Source organism: Epinephelus lanceolatus, chromosome 17 (assembly GCF_041903045.1).
Source record: "Epinephelus lanceolatus isolate andai-2023 chromosome 17, ASM4190304v1, whole genome shotgun sequence".
Lineage (NCBI taxonomy): Eukaryota > Metazoa > Chordata > Actinopteri > Perciformes > Serranidae > Epinephelus > Epinephelus lanceolatus.
In genome coordinates, this window is record NC_135750.1 from 9414494 (window position 1) to 9428021 (window position 13528).

Consider the following 13528-nt stretch of genomic DNA (forward strand, 5'->3'; position numbering starts at 1 on the left):
CTTACTGTCAAATGTTATAAACCCAGTTCACATTAGAAGGAATAACTTTGCCTAGAGACTATCACTGTGGAGACTGTGCGTCATTTTACTGTTGTGCTTATTAGTCACATCTTCATCGTTTGAAGAGTTGAAATTCCAGCAGAAAAGATGTATTTGTGAAGGCGGAGGTCATGAATCATAGACCAGTTGAGCTGAATTCCACTGAATTGTGATTCCTCTCTTCTTGTTGTCATGAGAACCTCAGGCAGTAGCAACACCAGCATCAAGTTATGCTTTTCTAAAGCAAACAGTGCCTTTACTTGATGTCTGTTTCTATCAGATGAGATCTTATTTGTTTATTCCACACCAAACGCAAAGTGTAGAAATGTCAAGTTGTGTTTTCTTGTGCCGGACTATTTGGGATCACTCACCTTTGGACAGAGCCATGCTAGCAGTCCTCATGGTAAGCTATACTAATCACTTCCTGGCTCTAGCTTCTTATACAGCTGAGTCACGGGCAGATTACAAGACAATCGGCTCCTGGGCACAGATGTGCAAAAGACCCCGCCAACTCTCCTACAGAGGATCAAGACATGCAGACTTTGTGGTGGTTTTGGCCTCGTTTTGTTGTTGTTGCTTTGTGTTTCTTTGTAGTTGTTATGCCTCTTTTGTGGTTTTGATTCTCTTTGTAGTCAAATTGTGTGTCTTTGAGGTAATTTTGCTTCTTTTTTTGGTAGTTTTTGTCACTTTGTAGTCATTTAGTGTCTCTTTGCATCTGTTTCTGGTCATTTTGAGACTCTTCCTGGTCAGTATGCTGCTCTTTGAATAATATTTTGCAGGTGAATGCCAAGGGGCATTTATGTGTCATTTTCAAACCGTGGGTGTCTAGTGTGGAGTAATGTATATCTCTTGTTGACACAGACACGATATATAGCTAACAGGAGCTCATACTGACACCAAATAGGATGGACACAACTACAGAACACCTGCATTTTGAAATCCAATATGTCTGTGAGATCCTCTTTCCCTGTGAGGCATTTATGCTTGTTTGTCTGCACTGTGTTGTACTGTACTCTTTGTACTGGCATTTGTGAGGCTGTTGTTTTTGTTGTTGTGTTATTGGACTGTGTTATGTCATAATGCATGAAAAGGGAGTGGATGAAATAACAGGACAGCAGTGAGTGATACCTGACTGGTTCATGCCTCAGTTAAATCATTGTCAGGACATCAACAGGTAACGCGGCTCTCTGGCTCCACGTGCCGTGAGTCATGTTAAATCAGATTCACAAAGTGAGTGTTTATGTGCCAAAACAGGTTTTACAGGATGGAAATTACTGTCACGTACCAAAATTTACATGTGTTAAAAGTCTGTAAAAAGACATAGATGAACTGGCACCTCTGCAGATCGAGATCACAGGAGAACTCAGGTGGTTTCCTAATGAACACCACAAAGGGTTCATTAAAGCGGGTATAATTTTTTAGAGAGGAATCATACTGTTGGCTCACTTTGAAGGCAGATTAAAGATTTCTCTGCTACATTTATAGTCCGGTTTCAGGATGGATTTGGGGTGCTAGAATTTACTGGCTGGTCTCATGAAAACCAAAAATCTGTGACAGGAGAAGCCACTCAGTGCGTTATATTCAGTTGACTTCTTTCAGCATTATAAATGTGAGGGATTACAATTTGAAATTCAGTAATTAGATTATAGAGCTGCAAGTTATGTTTTTTTTTCTTTATCAACTAATCTTTTGATTATTTTTTTCTTCCAATAGTATCTTTAATGATTTTAACAGCAATAAACAAAGACATACACATGCACATATTCAGTATATGTGTATATATACTATGACATTTTTAATGACATATTATACTGTGACTTTTTTGACATACTTTACTGTGACGTTTTTTGACATACTATGACTTTTTTGACATACTATACTATGACTTTTTTGACATACTATACTGTGACGGTTTTTGACATACTATACTGTGACTTTTTTGACATACTATACTGTGACGGTTTTTGACATACTATACTATGACTTTTTTGACATACTATACTATGACTTTTTTTGACATACTATACTGTGACTTTTTTTGACATATTATACTATGACTTTTTTTGACATACTATACTGTGACGTTTTTTGACATACTATAATATGACTTTTTTGACATACTATACTGTGACGGTTTTTGACATACTATAATATGACTTTTTTGACATACTATACTGTGACCGTTTTTGACATACTATACTATGACTTTTTTGACATACTATACTGTGATGTTTTTTGACATACTATGACTTTTTTGACATACTATACTATGACTTTTTTGACATACTATACTGTGACAGTTTTTGACATACTATACTATGACTTTTGACATACTATACTGTGACGTTTTTTGACATACTATGACTTTTTTGACATACTATACTATGACTTTTTTGACGTACTATACTGTGATGTTTTTTTGACATACTATGACTTTTTTGACATACTATACTGTGACGTATTTTGACGTACTATGACTTTTTTTTGACATACTATACTATGACTTTTTTTGACATATTATACTGTGGCGTTTTTGACATACTATGACTTTTTTTTGACATACTATAATATGACTTTTTTTGACATACTGTGACGTTTTTGACATACTATAACTTTTTTTGACATACTATGACTTTTTTGACATATTATACTGTGACGTTTTTTAACATATACTGTGACGTTTTTGACATACTATGACTTTTTTGACATACTATAATATGACTTTTTTTGACATATTATACTGTGATGTTTTTGACATACTATGACTTTTTTTGACATATTATACTGTGACGTTTTTTGACATACTATACTATGACTTTTTTGACATACTGTGAAGTTTTGACATACTATACTATGACTTTTTTGACATATACTGTGAAGTTTTGACATACTATACTATGACTTTTTTGACATATTATACCGTGACGTTTTGACATACTATAATATGACTTTTTTTTGACATATTATACTGTGACGTTTTTGACATACTATGACTTTTTCGACATACTATACTGTGACTTTTTTTGACATTATACTGTGACGTTTTTTGACATACTATACTATGACTTTTTTGACATATTATACTGTGACGTTTTGACATACTATACTATGACTTTTTTGACATACTATACTGTGACGTTTTTTTGACATACTATGGCTTTTATCGACATACTATACTATATTATGACTTTTTTGACATACTGTGACGTTTTTGACATACTATGACTTTTTTTGACATACTATACTGTGATGTTTTTTGACATACTATGACTTTTTTGACATACTATACTGTGACGTTTTTAGACATACTATGACTTTTCTGACATACTATACTATGACTTTTTTGACATACTATACTGTGATGTTTTTTGACATACTATGACTTTTTTTGATATGCATTACTGTGACATTTTTGACATACTACACTGACTTTTTTGACATACGTTACTGTGACTTTTTATGACATACCATCTTGTGAATTTTTTGATATATTATACTATGATGTTTTTTTCCAGCACTTGAATAGGCCATAGCACAAAACAGCGGCATGTGGGTTAAGTCTGTCCTCTAGATAACACATGAAGGGACCCCAATTGTGATCTTTTGATTATTTGCTTGAATAAATAATTGATCATTTAGTCTATAAAATGTCAGAAAATAGTAAAAATTGCCTGAAAAACTCAAAGATATTCAGTTTAAAGATATACTCTGTATGATTTTCCCTAAGAAACCATTTAAAAACTCTTTACAAAAATGTAGTGACCACATGTCAGACTGTAGTCAGCACACACCCAAGAGGAAGCTACAAAATCACGGACACAGTGCAGAAAAACATGTAAATTTGTGGACGAGAGTCAATCTGGGATTGGCAGTCACTTCGCTTTTCTCTGCAATATTGTTTACACACAGTAACCAACAGTTCCTGCATAATATACCTTTACAGATATTAATCAATTGGTTATGCTTGTCTCGATTATATTCACTCATCCCAGTATTGCTCCATTACTCTGACGCCATGTGAGGACGGCTTGTTTGCAATTTTCCAAGAGGATGACAGAGGGTTGTTTTTTAGTCTATAGTAGTCACATATGTTGTGTGTTCCTAGCTGCTAACTTTAGACGCTGGTAAGCTAATATTTAAGAATCAGTTGGTCTTGTTATAAGGGAGGTAGGTCAGAGGTCAAGTGAGGAGCTTGTGAGAGAGGTGTCAGAGGTCAAGGCTTTTGCTGCCTTCATTACAGAACTCTGTGCCTTGGTGCCTGAATTAATGATCCCCAACATCACACACCTGCACGAGAGGGGAGTGCTACAGTGTCTTCTGCTTCACAGAGTAACAGACCACTTGTGGTGATATTTTCACACCTGACAAGGACATTACAGCATCCAGTTAAATCTTAGATAGTCTCCAAGTGCACATTCACTTGCCCAGGTGCAAGTTTTGCTGTTGTAATGTAACAATGTGTCACCCCTCATTTAGGTCTTGATAACTGTCGCCTATGTGTTGTTGAAATCTCTACACACAGCTTAAGTTGTCTGAACCCTGCACCTTCACTGTGAGGACATGACAGAGTGCTGTTGTAGCTAACATTGAGCTAGCTGTTGATGATGGCTCACTGCTTGTTAAGCTTGTTCTCTATTTCTACGTGATGTAAGGTTTGGGTGTGGGGCTTTAAAGTTTGAAGGCACTTTTGACTGAGTCGTACTGAATAACAAAATTAAAGTAGGTTAATATGTGGTTAATAAAGGCTAGATAACAGAGTCCAGATAGTGTTGTGTGAATGTGTGTTTTGTGTGTGTCAAGCTGCAGTGCCTCAGTTCACTGGGGGCTGGGTTTGGAGTTCAGTTTCCTGACAGCGTGGTGGATGAAGCTGTTCATGAGTCAGGTGAAGCAGGCACGAAGACTCTGGAACCTTCTCCCTGATGGCAGGAAGCCATATAGTAATAGCAGTAATTATGTTATCACTCTCACGATTATTTTTCATTAATGGATGTTACAGCAGTACATAAGTAGTGATAATTAAGAGTTTTCACACTTCAATGCTGGAGTTTGGGCTGAGAAATAATTCTTACTTTTTTTTAAAATTAACTTAAAAAAAGTTAATTCACAGAACAGAGTGGAGTTGTAAAAGCAGCTGTTTTGATGCAATGAGCATATCAACACTGTCAAGTGTAGCAAGAAAGAACAAATTCGGATACAACCAGACGCTGATGAATCAGGGAAAAAAAGCTGATTCAAGAGATTTTACACTACAGCATTCACAGTTTGTGATTGTAAACCTGCTGTCTGTTTTGTGAGATTTCAGGTGCAAAGTGAACAATAGCCTGCTTATTTCCTCTCTTTCTCCGTCATCTTGAGTCAACCTGACTCGCCCTGCAGCACTGTGAAAACACACTGTCGCTTCACACCTTTACAGTATGCATGAACTATGATTTAGCGTTGCCGTCTTTGCTCTGTCATCATGGGGTAAATTTAGTATAAGATCTCACGTTTAGGTTGAAGTTTAATTGAGGATAAAGTTAAGTTTCATGACAGTTCAGGTTAAAGTTATTCAGATGCAAGGTCCCTGGTAGGAAAGCTGTGACAAAGAGTGCGTGCTGATGCAGACAGTGACCCCCCAGGCACTGTTGTTTCATCAGCTGACTGTCTGTCCACAACAGCGTGGGAAGAAACAGAACGAGAGCGGAAGAATGAGATGGAAAGGAAGAAGAAAACTTGAAATTCAAGCCTAGTTTATTACAGTGCACTACAGTAAATATGTTTTTGCAGGTACAAAATGTACAGGGAACTTAAGAGAGAGCGAGACACTGGGGACACGTGTGTGGATATAACAGGGGCGTAATAGGGATCTAAGAATGAACATAAAGTACAATAAATTCCGCAGACAGTCAGCTTAATCCATTGCTCACTTTTTATCCACTGCTCATTATTATTATTATCATTTATTGCTGTTTCTTGTATTTTTTGTACTTTTTTTGCATGCCTAGTTTTTAAGTTTTTAAATTTTGAAATCTTTAATCTGACTCTTTCCCCTTGACTGCTGTAACACTGGAATTTCTCAATTGTGGAATCAATAAAGGTCTATCTTATCTTAAATGGAAACAACTTGGAACTTGTAATGCTCCAGTGCAAAATGTGCGATAGTACGGAGCCTGCCAAGGGTCACAGCAAGATTTTTTTTGTTTGCTTTCCCCCTTGTGATATGTTTTGTGTAACCTCACAATACTTTTAGTGCCCCAGTATGGAGCAGATAATTTATTTTACTTTGAGCTGAGCTTTAAGTATGCTAATAAAGTACAACTGCTCAATAGACAGTTATACATCTAGTGAACTTAAACTAATTCTTAGATCACAGTGGCCAACACGAAGCTCATTTATTGACACTGCGTGCTTGTGGGCTCCTGTAGGTTACAGATGCAGCATAACGAGCGTGCGAAGTTCTCAGCCACTGTCATTTTCATTTTATCCACTGCAGCGAAAATATTGCAAGGGAACGCAAGATATTGTGAGGTAACGTAAAACAAAAATCTCGGTGTGACCACTGAACAGCTCCGTATGCTAGTATAAAGATGTAAGGCAGGATGGCAGCCAAAATTGTACTGTACTGCAGCGACAGTGAGTCCATAGTTTTTTTTTTTATATTGTGAATCCTTGAGGGAGAATTGTGTCACTGCAGCAGCACAACATCCGAGCTGCACGCTGGAGATGAAAAGTGTTTGAAAGGATATAAATAACACCGAAATGAATTTGAATAAATATCTTTTAAAAAATTAAAGATAAGAGATGTGACAGACTAAAAGTTGACCACCCACATCAGATCTTCTTTCACCTTCTCTGTATCTGTCTCTCTCTCTCATACACACACACACATACACACACACACACTCATACACATACACACTAACAGCCTTCAGCTTTAGTTAAATCGCTGCCCACACAAAGGGCTCTTTGCATCTGTCTGCTGTGTGTGGGACGCTTTTCAGACATTGCCTCATGTGTCAAATGTGAATGATGAGTGAGCTTCAGTGTGAGAAACACCACTTAAAGAAAAAAAAAAAACTTCACTTTGACACAGACTCTAAAACCAGAGTTCTCCTGGCCTTGAAACATGTAGAGAGGTTAGAAGGGTTAAACTCTGTGGGAGTGGGAAATTTGTGAAATTTATTTTACGTCATTTAAAAAATTTCACGCATTTCACGGCATAAAGTTTAACAGATGTGTTTGTCTCAGTTCATACTTTTTAACCCTGTTTGTTGAATACCTGTTTACAGTTTTCAAAGTGATGCCAGAGGTCACGTAGTGCAGATTCAGATACATTTGCCAGCAATTGCCTTATTGCGAGATTACTGAACAGCCATAGAGAACGAGATCTGTTTTGTCAGGAATTACTTGGATGAGAAAACATTATCTTGACCTGTTTTAGATTTTTAAAAATTTAGAGATTCAAAAATTCGAAACATTTCTGGTTTACTGAAATAAAAAAATGTACTATAGCTTTGGTTGCTGGATTTTTTACTTCGATATAGTATATAATTGGATCTACACACATGCTGCTGAACACCTACAGACGTATCTGACATGTATGTTTCACTTAATTGTGAAACAAGATGTAGTCATCCAGAATCTTTCAGTGGTTTCACTACACGTGAGATTGATTCCAGCACTGAGGGCATCTTGGTATTTAAGTTAGAAAAGTTCTGCAGGGGTGGAAACTGGGTCAGTCCAGTTCACCGTGAGAAAACGTTAAATTTTTTTGCCTGTAAACTCAGATTAGCAGTGGTTCTCAGTTATATAACTGGTTGCGTATGAACATTAAAAAATGCACGCAGCTATTTCCGTACGGAAACGGGTATTTCTCAATAAGAGTGTGCTGTGTGTGTGTGTGTGTGTGTGTGTGTGTGTGTGTGTGTGTATGGAGCTAGTCATGAGTCAGCCGAAAAGATGGTGATATCATATTGCGCCGAAGAAAATTATAATATCAAAGAGAGCAACATTTTCTTTGAAGCCTTAAACTTGCCAATGGCTGAATGTAACACAGTGGATGCTTCAGTCCTGTTACAGAACATTATCAATGTCGGATGAAGGGTAATACAAACACATGTTATGTCCAATAAGATTAAACAGGTGTGCTGTCATTATTTGTACGTAGAATTATAGGTGTCTGTATCATGCTGCTCAGTGCTGCTGTAGGGCTTTGATTCAACTGCACACTGTGTCTGTGTATGCGCAAAAGCAAATGCAATCAGACTTATTTAAAAAGATACTATCTTGAACCAAGAGGTAAATGTGTACACTCTATATGGATATGTATTTGCTTGTTTGAAAAAAAAAGGCTAAATGGCTTGTTAAAATGGGGATTTTTGCTTCCTTTACAGAGCCCAGGCACAGGATTGAGAAACCGTCTCACCACAGGACTATCTGGCTGGTTTCCACCACATTCACCCATCCTGACAACCGGTGGGGAAACCACCTCAGCAAAGCTCATCCGGTAGGAGTTTACAAATTTGTAAACCACTGATCAGTGTCTTGTTGACAGTATCAAACATGTTTATCAGACAAAATCTAACTATTTCTGTTGTTTCAGTTGTGCGTCAGTAGTGTGAGATGGAGTCAGATGTTTTACATGATAGCAGTAGTAAGAGACCTGAACACTCGAAAACATGGAGTGCCCCAAACCTGCAGTGAATGTGGTTTACAAGCCTACGTGACATTACCTTAATTCTGCAGTTGCCTGCTTGTTTCTAGCTCTTGGTGAGAATTGTCCAACCCACACTGATGCCATTTCTTCAGCAACAGCTTTGCTCAAGTTCTCTTTTTGTGGTTTTTTTTTAATCAGTCAATATTAAAGGTCATGATCATTTCAATAGCTCTGTCAAGTGGGTGACACTTAGTCATAACCTAAATCTAGAAAGCCTAGATCTAAAAATCAGTTAGAGTATAAAAAAAATCCATCACACAGTCGGCATCCAAAATCACACACTATGACTTTGTCTGCATACTATGCTCTGAGTTCTTTAAAAGTTTTCAACTTATACTGTGGTTTTTACAAACAGGGTTATGCAACAAAACACCACAGCTGGCTGATGTTTAAATGGAAAATCGAAAGGCAAAAATAATCTGGAAACTTGGAAGTAAGGGCGCAAGAGTGAGGTAGTACAGTATGGCAAAAGTGAGAGTAAAACCCTTCAGAAAAAGAATCTAGAGACTTGCAACTAAGTTGAAGGGAAGGTAGAAAAAAACAGAAAATCAATTAAGAGTAATTTACAGCATACTAGAAAGAGTATGGAGCAGGGTTGATAATAACATAATTGAGACAGTAGTTTCTGTAGCATCTTGAAGTCTCAAATACTCCCTTTTTGCTGCAAATTACTCTTAATTGATTTTCTTCTCCCTCCCTTCCCTTCGACTTAGTTGCAAGTCTTCTCTCAAGAATCTCTAGATTCTTTTTCTGAAGGGTTTTACACTCACTTTTGCCATTCTGTACTACTTCACTCTTCCGCCCTTAAAGTTAATTAATACTGTATGCCTAACCTACGGCGTAGCCTGACGTGGACCTCCCCAGAATTGTAACTAAGTGTCGCGGTGACGCAGACCTCCTGTCTGTTTCTGTAAGCTGAAACCATTTCCCTCAGTGGAAACAAAGCTTTTATTTACTTTAGTTTCACAGATAAGAAACAATAAATTGTGAAGACAATAAAGCCTCCACTAAATAGCATTTTAAGTCTTGTGTGTGATTTATCCTGGCTTCATATGAGCAGAGGAAATCTCTGCTCGTCGCTAGGCTAATTTATACAATGTGAAATGCCATAGGCTTGTGCTAATAACGTTAGCTTGTTGTATTTGTTTGGAAAACGTGTTTAGTATAAGACAGTTGTTTTGTCAGTGAACCTTGTGAGTTGTAATGGAGCTGAATTTTGTAACGTTACCTTTGTCAAATGTTGCTGTTGTCCCTGGCTTCATATGAGTAGAGGAAAAGATTGCTAGCTGCTAGGCTAATTTATACCATGTAAAAGGCCATAAGCATGCGCTAATAACGTTAGCATGTTGTATTTGTTTGGAAAACATGTTTTGTATAAGACGGTTGTTTTGTCAGTGAACTTTGTGAGTTATAGTGAAGCTGATTTGTGTACTTGTGTTTGAAATTGTCTCTATTAAGCCATGTTTAATGTGTGTTTGAATCAACTAATCTTTACAGCACTTCACAGAAACCTCTGCTGCCGACTAGTGTTTTGGAGGTGTAACTGCAGAGTGACACATACACACCACCGCACAACCATAAATCTAGCTTTAGTTGGGAGTTCAATAAAGTTTTTGTTGCATAACCCCCTGTTTTTACCTCTGAGAAACTCGGGGGGAGACACAGCCCCCTCAACCCCCCGCTACTGCGAGATTGCTCCAGGCACTGGCAACGGGCAGGATTCGAACCCACACTCTGGGCCATTGGCACCTTATTGCCACGGTCAATCCCACCACGCCACCAACACCCTTCACACTGGGACCTTTTCTCCGGGTGCATTTATCCTTTTCATTTGGACAGTAGCCTTTAAAATTCACCTGCCATGAATAAGGCTCAAGCTTTCAACCTTTTACTCTCCAAGCAGCTCTTTAACAGCCTGAGCTATAGGAGTTCACACTTCAGCTGTGTTTCATGGTGCCTTTCTCTTTCTCCATTGGACAGCAGCCTTTAAAATTCAATTCACTTTACCTTGATAAGGATCAAACCCACAGTCTTAGGTCCTCCAACCAGTTGTCTAACAGCCTGAGCTATCAGTCCAGAGACACTTTGGCTTTGTTCCTTATCGCTTTTAATTTTTTCCTTCAGGAATCAGCTTCCAAACAGACTGACTGTTCACCTGAGAATCTGTACTTATGTGCAAATATAATATATTCGTGGTTTGCAGAAACGCCACCACTTTCTTCTGGCAACTGTTGCGCACTCTTCTTTTCTCCTTCAGTTATCCTCTCTCATCTACGTTTAGATTTTAGCTGTTCAGCCGACACTCTAATGCCGGCTGACTGACAGTGAGTACAGCTGCAGCAGCGCAGATTAATTAGCTAAAGTGGAGTCCATTCATTCATCACAGGGTCCTAATGATCAATAATATAAGTGTCATGGCGTCAGACAGGGCAGAAATGCTAGTGTCAACACCAGAAGCTCATACGTCACCGTGTGTGTAAAGTATGGGTGTGAATGTGTATGTAAATGTGCGTTTGGTGCTTTATACATCACAGACAGAGACTGCCTGGCAACAGAAGCAATGCCAAGAGCTATAAAGCAGCTGCTAACAGGAGCTGACAAAGCATTTAGAGAAAGTACAGATGAGGGTGGAGTGACATTGCATTAAGAGAGTAAAACTGGGACTTTTATCAAGGTTACAAGGGAAAAAATGTGGTTGGAGGATACACATGGGAGAAGTTTTCCTGGAGGGCTTTCTGCCAGAAAAATTTGTTCATTTTAGCCCAAACCACAATTTTTTCCTAACCTTAACCAAGAAATCCCTTTCTGGCAAACCTGGCAACCCTGTAGGCAAACCTCTCCCAGCAGCTTGCAGGACGCACATAAACCTCACACTGATTATACAACTGTGATTATTGCATCAGCTGGAGTTCAGTGTTATCACAGTAACCTCCAGTATCTGGCGCACTCTGACGAACGTGCAGACGGGTTAAGACTGGTCAAATCACAGTAATTTAATTGTGAGCAATTTGCTCATGCGTTTAATTACAGCAGCTCGTGTTTTGTGTGTCAGTTTGTTGGAAAACTTGCAAGGACAACATGTCAAACGTAAGAGGATAATTAGCACATTTACTCTTACTCAGACTCTCAGCAGTTATGGTGTTACTGCAGGCGTGTAAACAAAGCCACTAAATGTAATCAACTGTTGCCTTCAGATGAAAATCTTCTCACTTAAAAATACTGGCTTTCCAGAAAATATAAATCAAGCTCGTCCCTACCTTGACAAGTGTTGTACAGTCTGATTTATTTAAAGGCTAAAGTAATGTGTGATGTTAAAGGGCAGGGGTGGAGAGGATGGATGGGAGAACAAATAGTGGGAGACATGTGCCCCCTTTCAATGAAGCTGCAATAAGAGTGCTGCATGATTTGTTCAGACAGATAATCAGATAAGATAATCCTTAATTCGTCCCACAGCGGGGAAATTTGCAGCAAAGGGACAGAGTGCAAACAGGAAGCATCAGAAAAAAATACAAAGCAGTATATAAGTACGTTAAATAAGTAAAGTGTACAAAAACAGAGCAGTGTGATCAGCAAACAGTGTAAAAACACAAAGCAATATAATAAGGAAGCATCAAAAAGAAGCTGAATATAATAAAGAGACGGACTGTGGCTGATTTTACATCATTGACCGGATGGAAATACAGATATTGCACAGTTTAACAATACTGATTCTGCACCTGAGTGATTCATTGTAAGCAGCACAAATTAAAAGCAACATATAATGATAAACAGACAGTGGCAGTATTTACATTATTGCATGCACCAAGTATAGATAATTCACAGTTGGTATACACAGATGCAGATTTTGCACATGAGTGATGACTGATTGTCCACAGTTTTCGTATGTGTGGTCCACTGGGAGCAGTGTTGGTTGTGTCGTCTGACAGCAGCAGGAAGGGCAGACCTGCATTATCTCTCCTGTCAGTGAAAGAGCTGCCCGGTGCTGTCAGTGTCCTGCATGGGGTAGGACATGTTGTCTATAACAGAGGTTGGCTTGGCTTTCATTCTCCACCACCTCCATCAGGTCGAGGGAGCATCCCAGGACAGAGCTATCAGTGTGTTAAGTCTCCTACTGTCAGCCGTCACGAAGACCACCAGCTTTTTGGGTTTTCCTGCACTGAACTGGATTCCAGCCCTGGATCAGTGCTCTGTATTCTCTGTCATCCTCGTCTGGGATGAGGCTGACAGTTGTGGTAGAGAGAGAACAGAAAGGGAGTCAGATCTTCATTAATGGAAGCCTAAATGCAGTAGACAGAGGGGGAAAAAAACAACTGTTAGGCTATCAATGAACTCCACCACACAAACCTTACACCTTAACTACAATTAGAAATTACTGAGGCGCCCACTACGTCACCTCGTAAAGCAGCCCATGTACAAAGGCTGTGTCCTTGCTGCAGCGGCTGTAGGCTCAATTCTAATCCACGGCCCTTTGCTGCATGTCATCCTCCTTCTCTCCCCCTTTCACTCCATAGCTGTCCTATCAAATAAAAGCAGTTAAGTTTGACTTAAAATAGTTTGCAAGTGTGAGTGTACAGACAACGAGGCTGTAAAGGCAGACGAGTGAGTAGATGAGTTTCCGTGTTTGGCGTTATAATGTTTAATGTCCACAACAGCCTCTGCAGTCTCATTTAGCCACCTCTTTGTAACTGCCTTCTTGAGACATGTAAAAGCTTTGAACTTCATGAGCTGGGTATTTACTGATATATTTCACGTTGCACAAATTATGAAAATCTCTTAAAGCTTGTGTCAATCACA

General features: G+C 38.6%; 2 long non-coding RNA genes across 9 annotated transcripts in view; one reads left to right on the plus strand and one right to left on the minus strand.

Annotated features, from left to right (window-relative positions):
- Window positions 1-13528, plus strand: part of LOC117248488 (uncharacterized) — a 115512-nt gene that overhangs the window by 88298 nt on the left and 13686 nt on the right. Inside the window, exon 3 of the long non-coding RNA XR_004500919.2 lies at window positions 8412-8524. This is a non-coding gene — a long non-coding RNA (uncharacterized LOC117248488). The remainder of the gene's footprint in view (window positions 1-8411; window positions 8525-13528) is intronic.
- The window catches only part of LOC117248489 (uncharacterized), a 71408-nt gene continuing 69279 nt past the window's right edge, over window positions 11400-13528 (minus strand). For 7 of the 8 annotated variants that reach the window (XR_013487933.1, XR_004500920.2, XR_013487934.1 and 4 more), the window contains 2 exons: window positions 13128-13250; window positions 11400-13011 (listed from right to left, as the gene is read on the minus strand). This is a non-coding gene — a long non-coding RNA (uncharacterized LOC117248489). The remainder of the gene's footprint in view (window positions 13012-13127; window positions 13251-13528) is intronic. The other variant, XR_013487937.1, reaches the window with a different exon arrangement.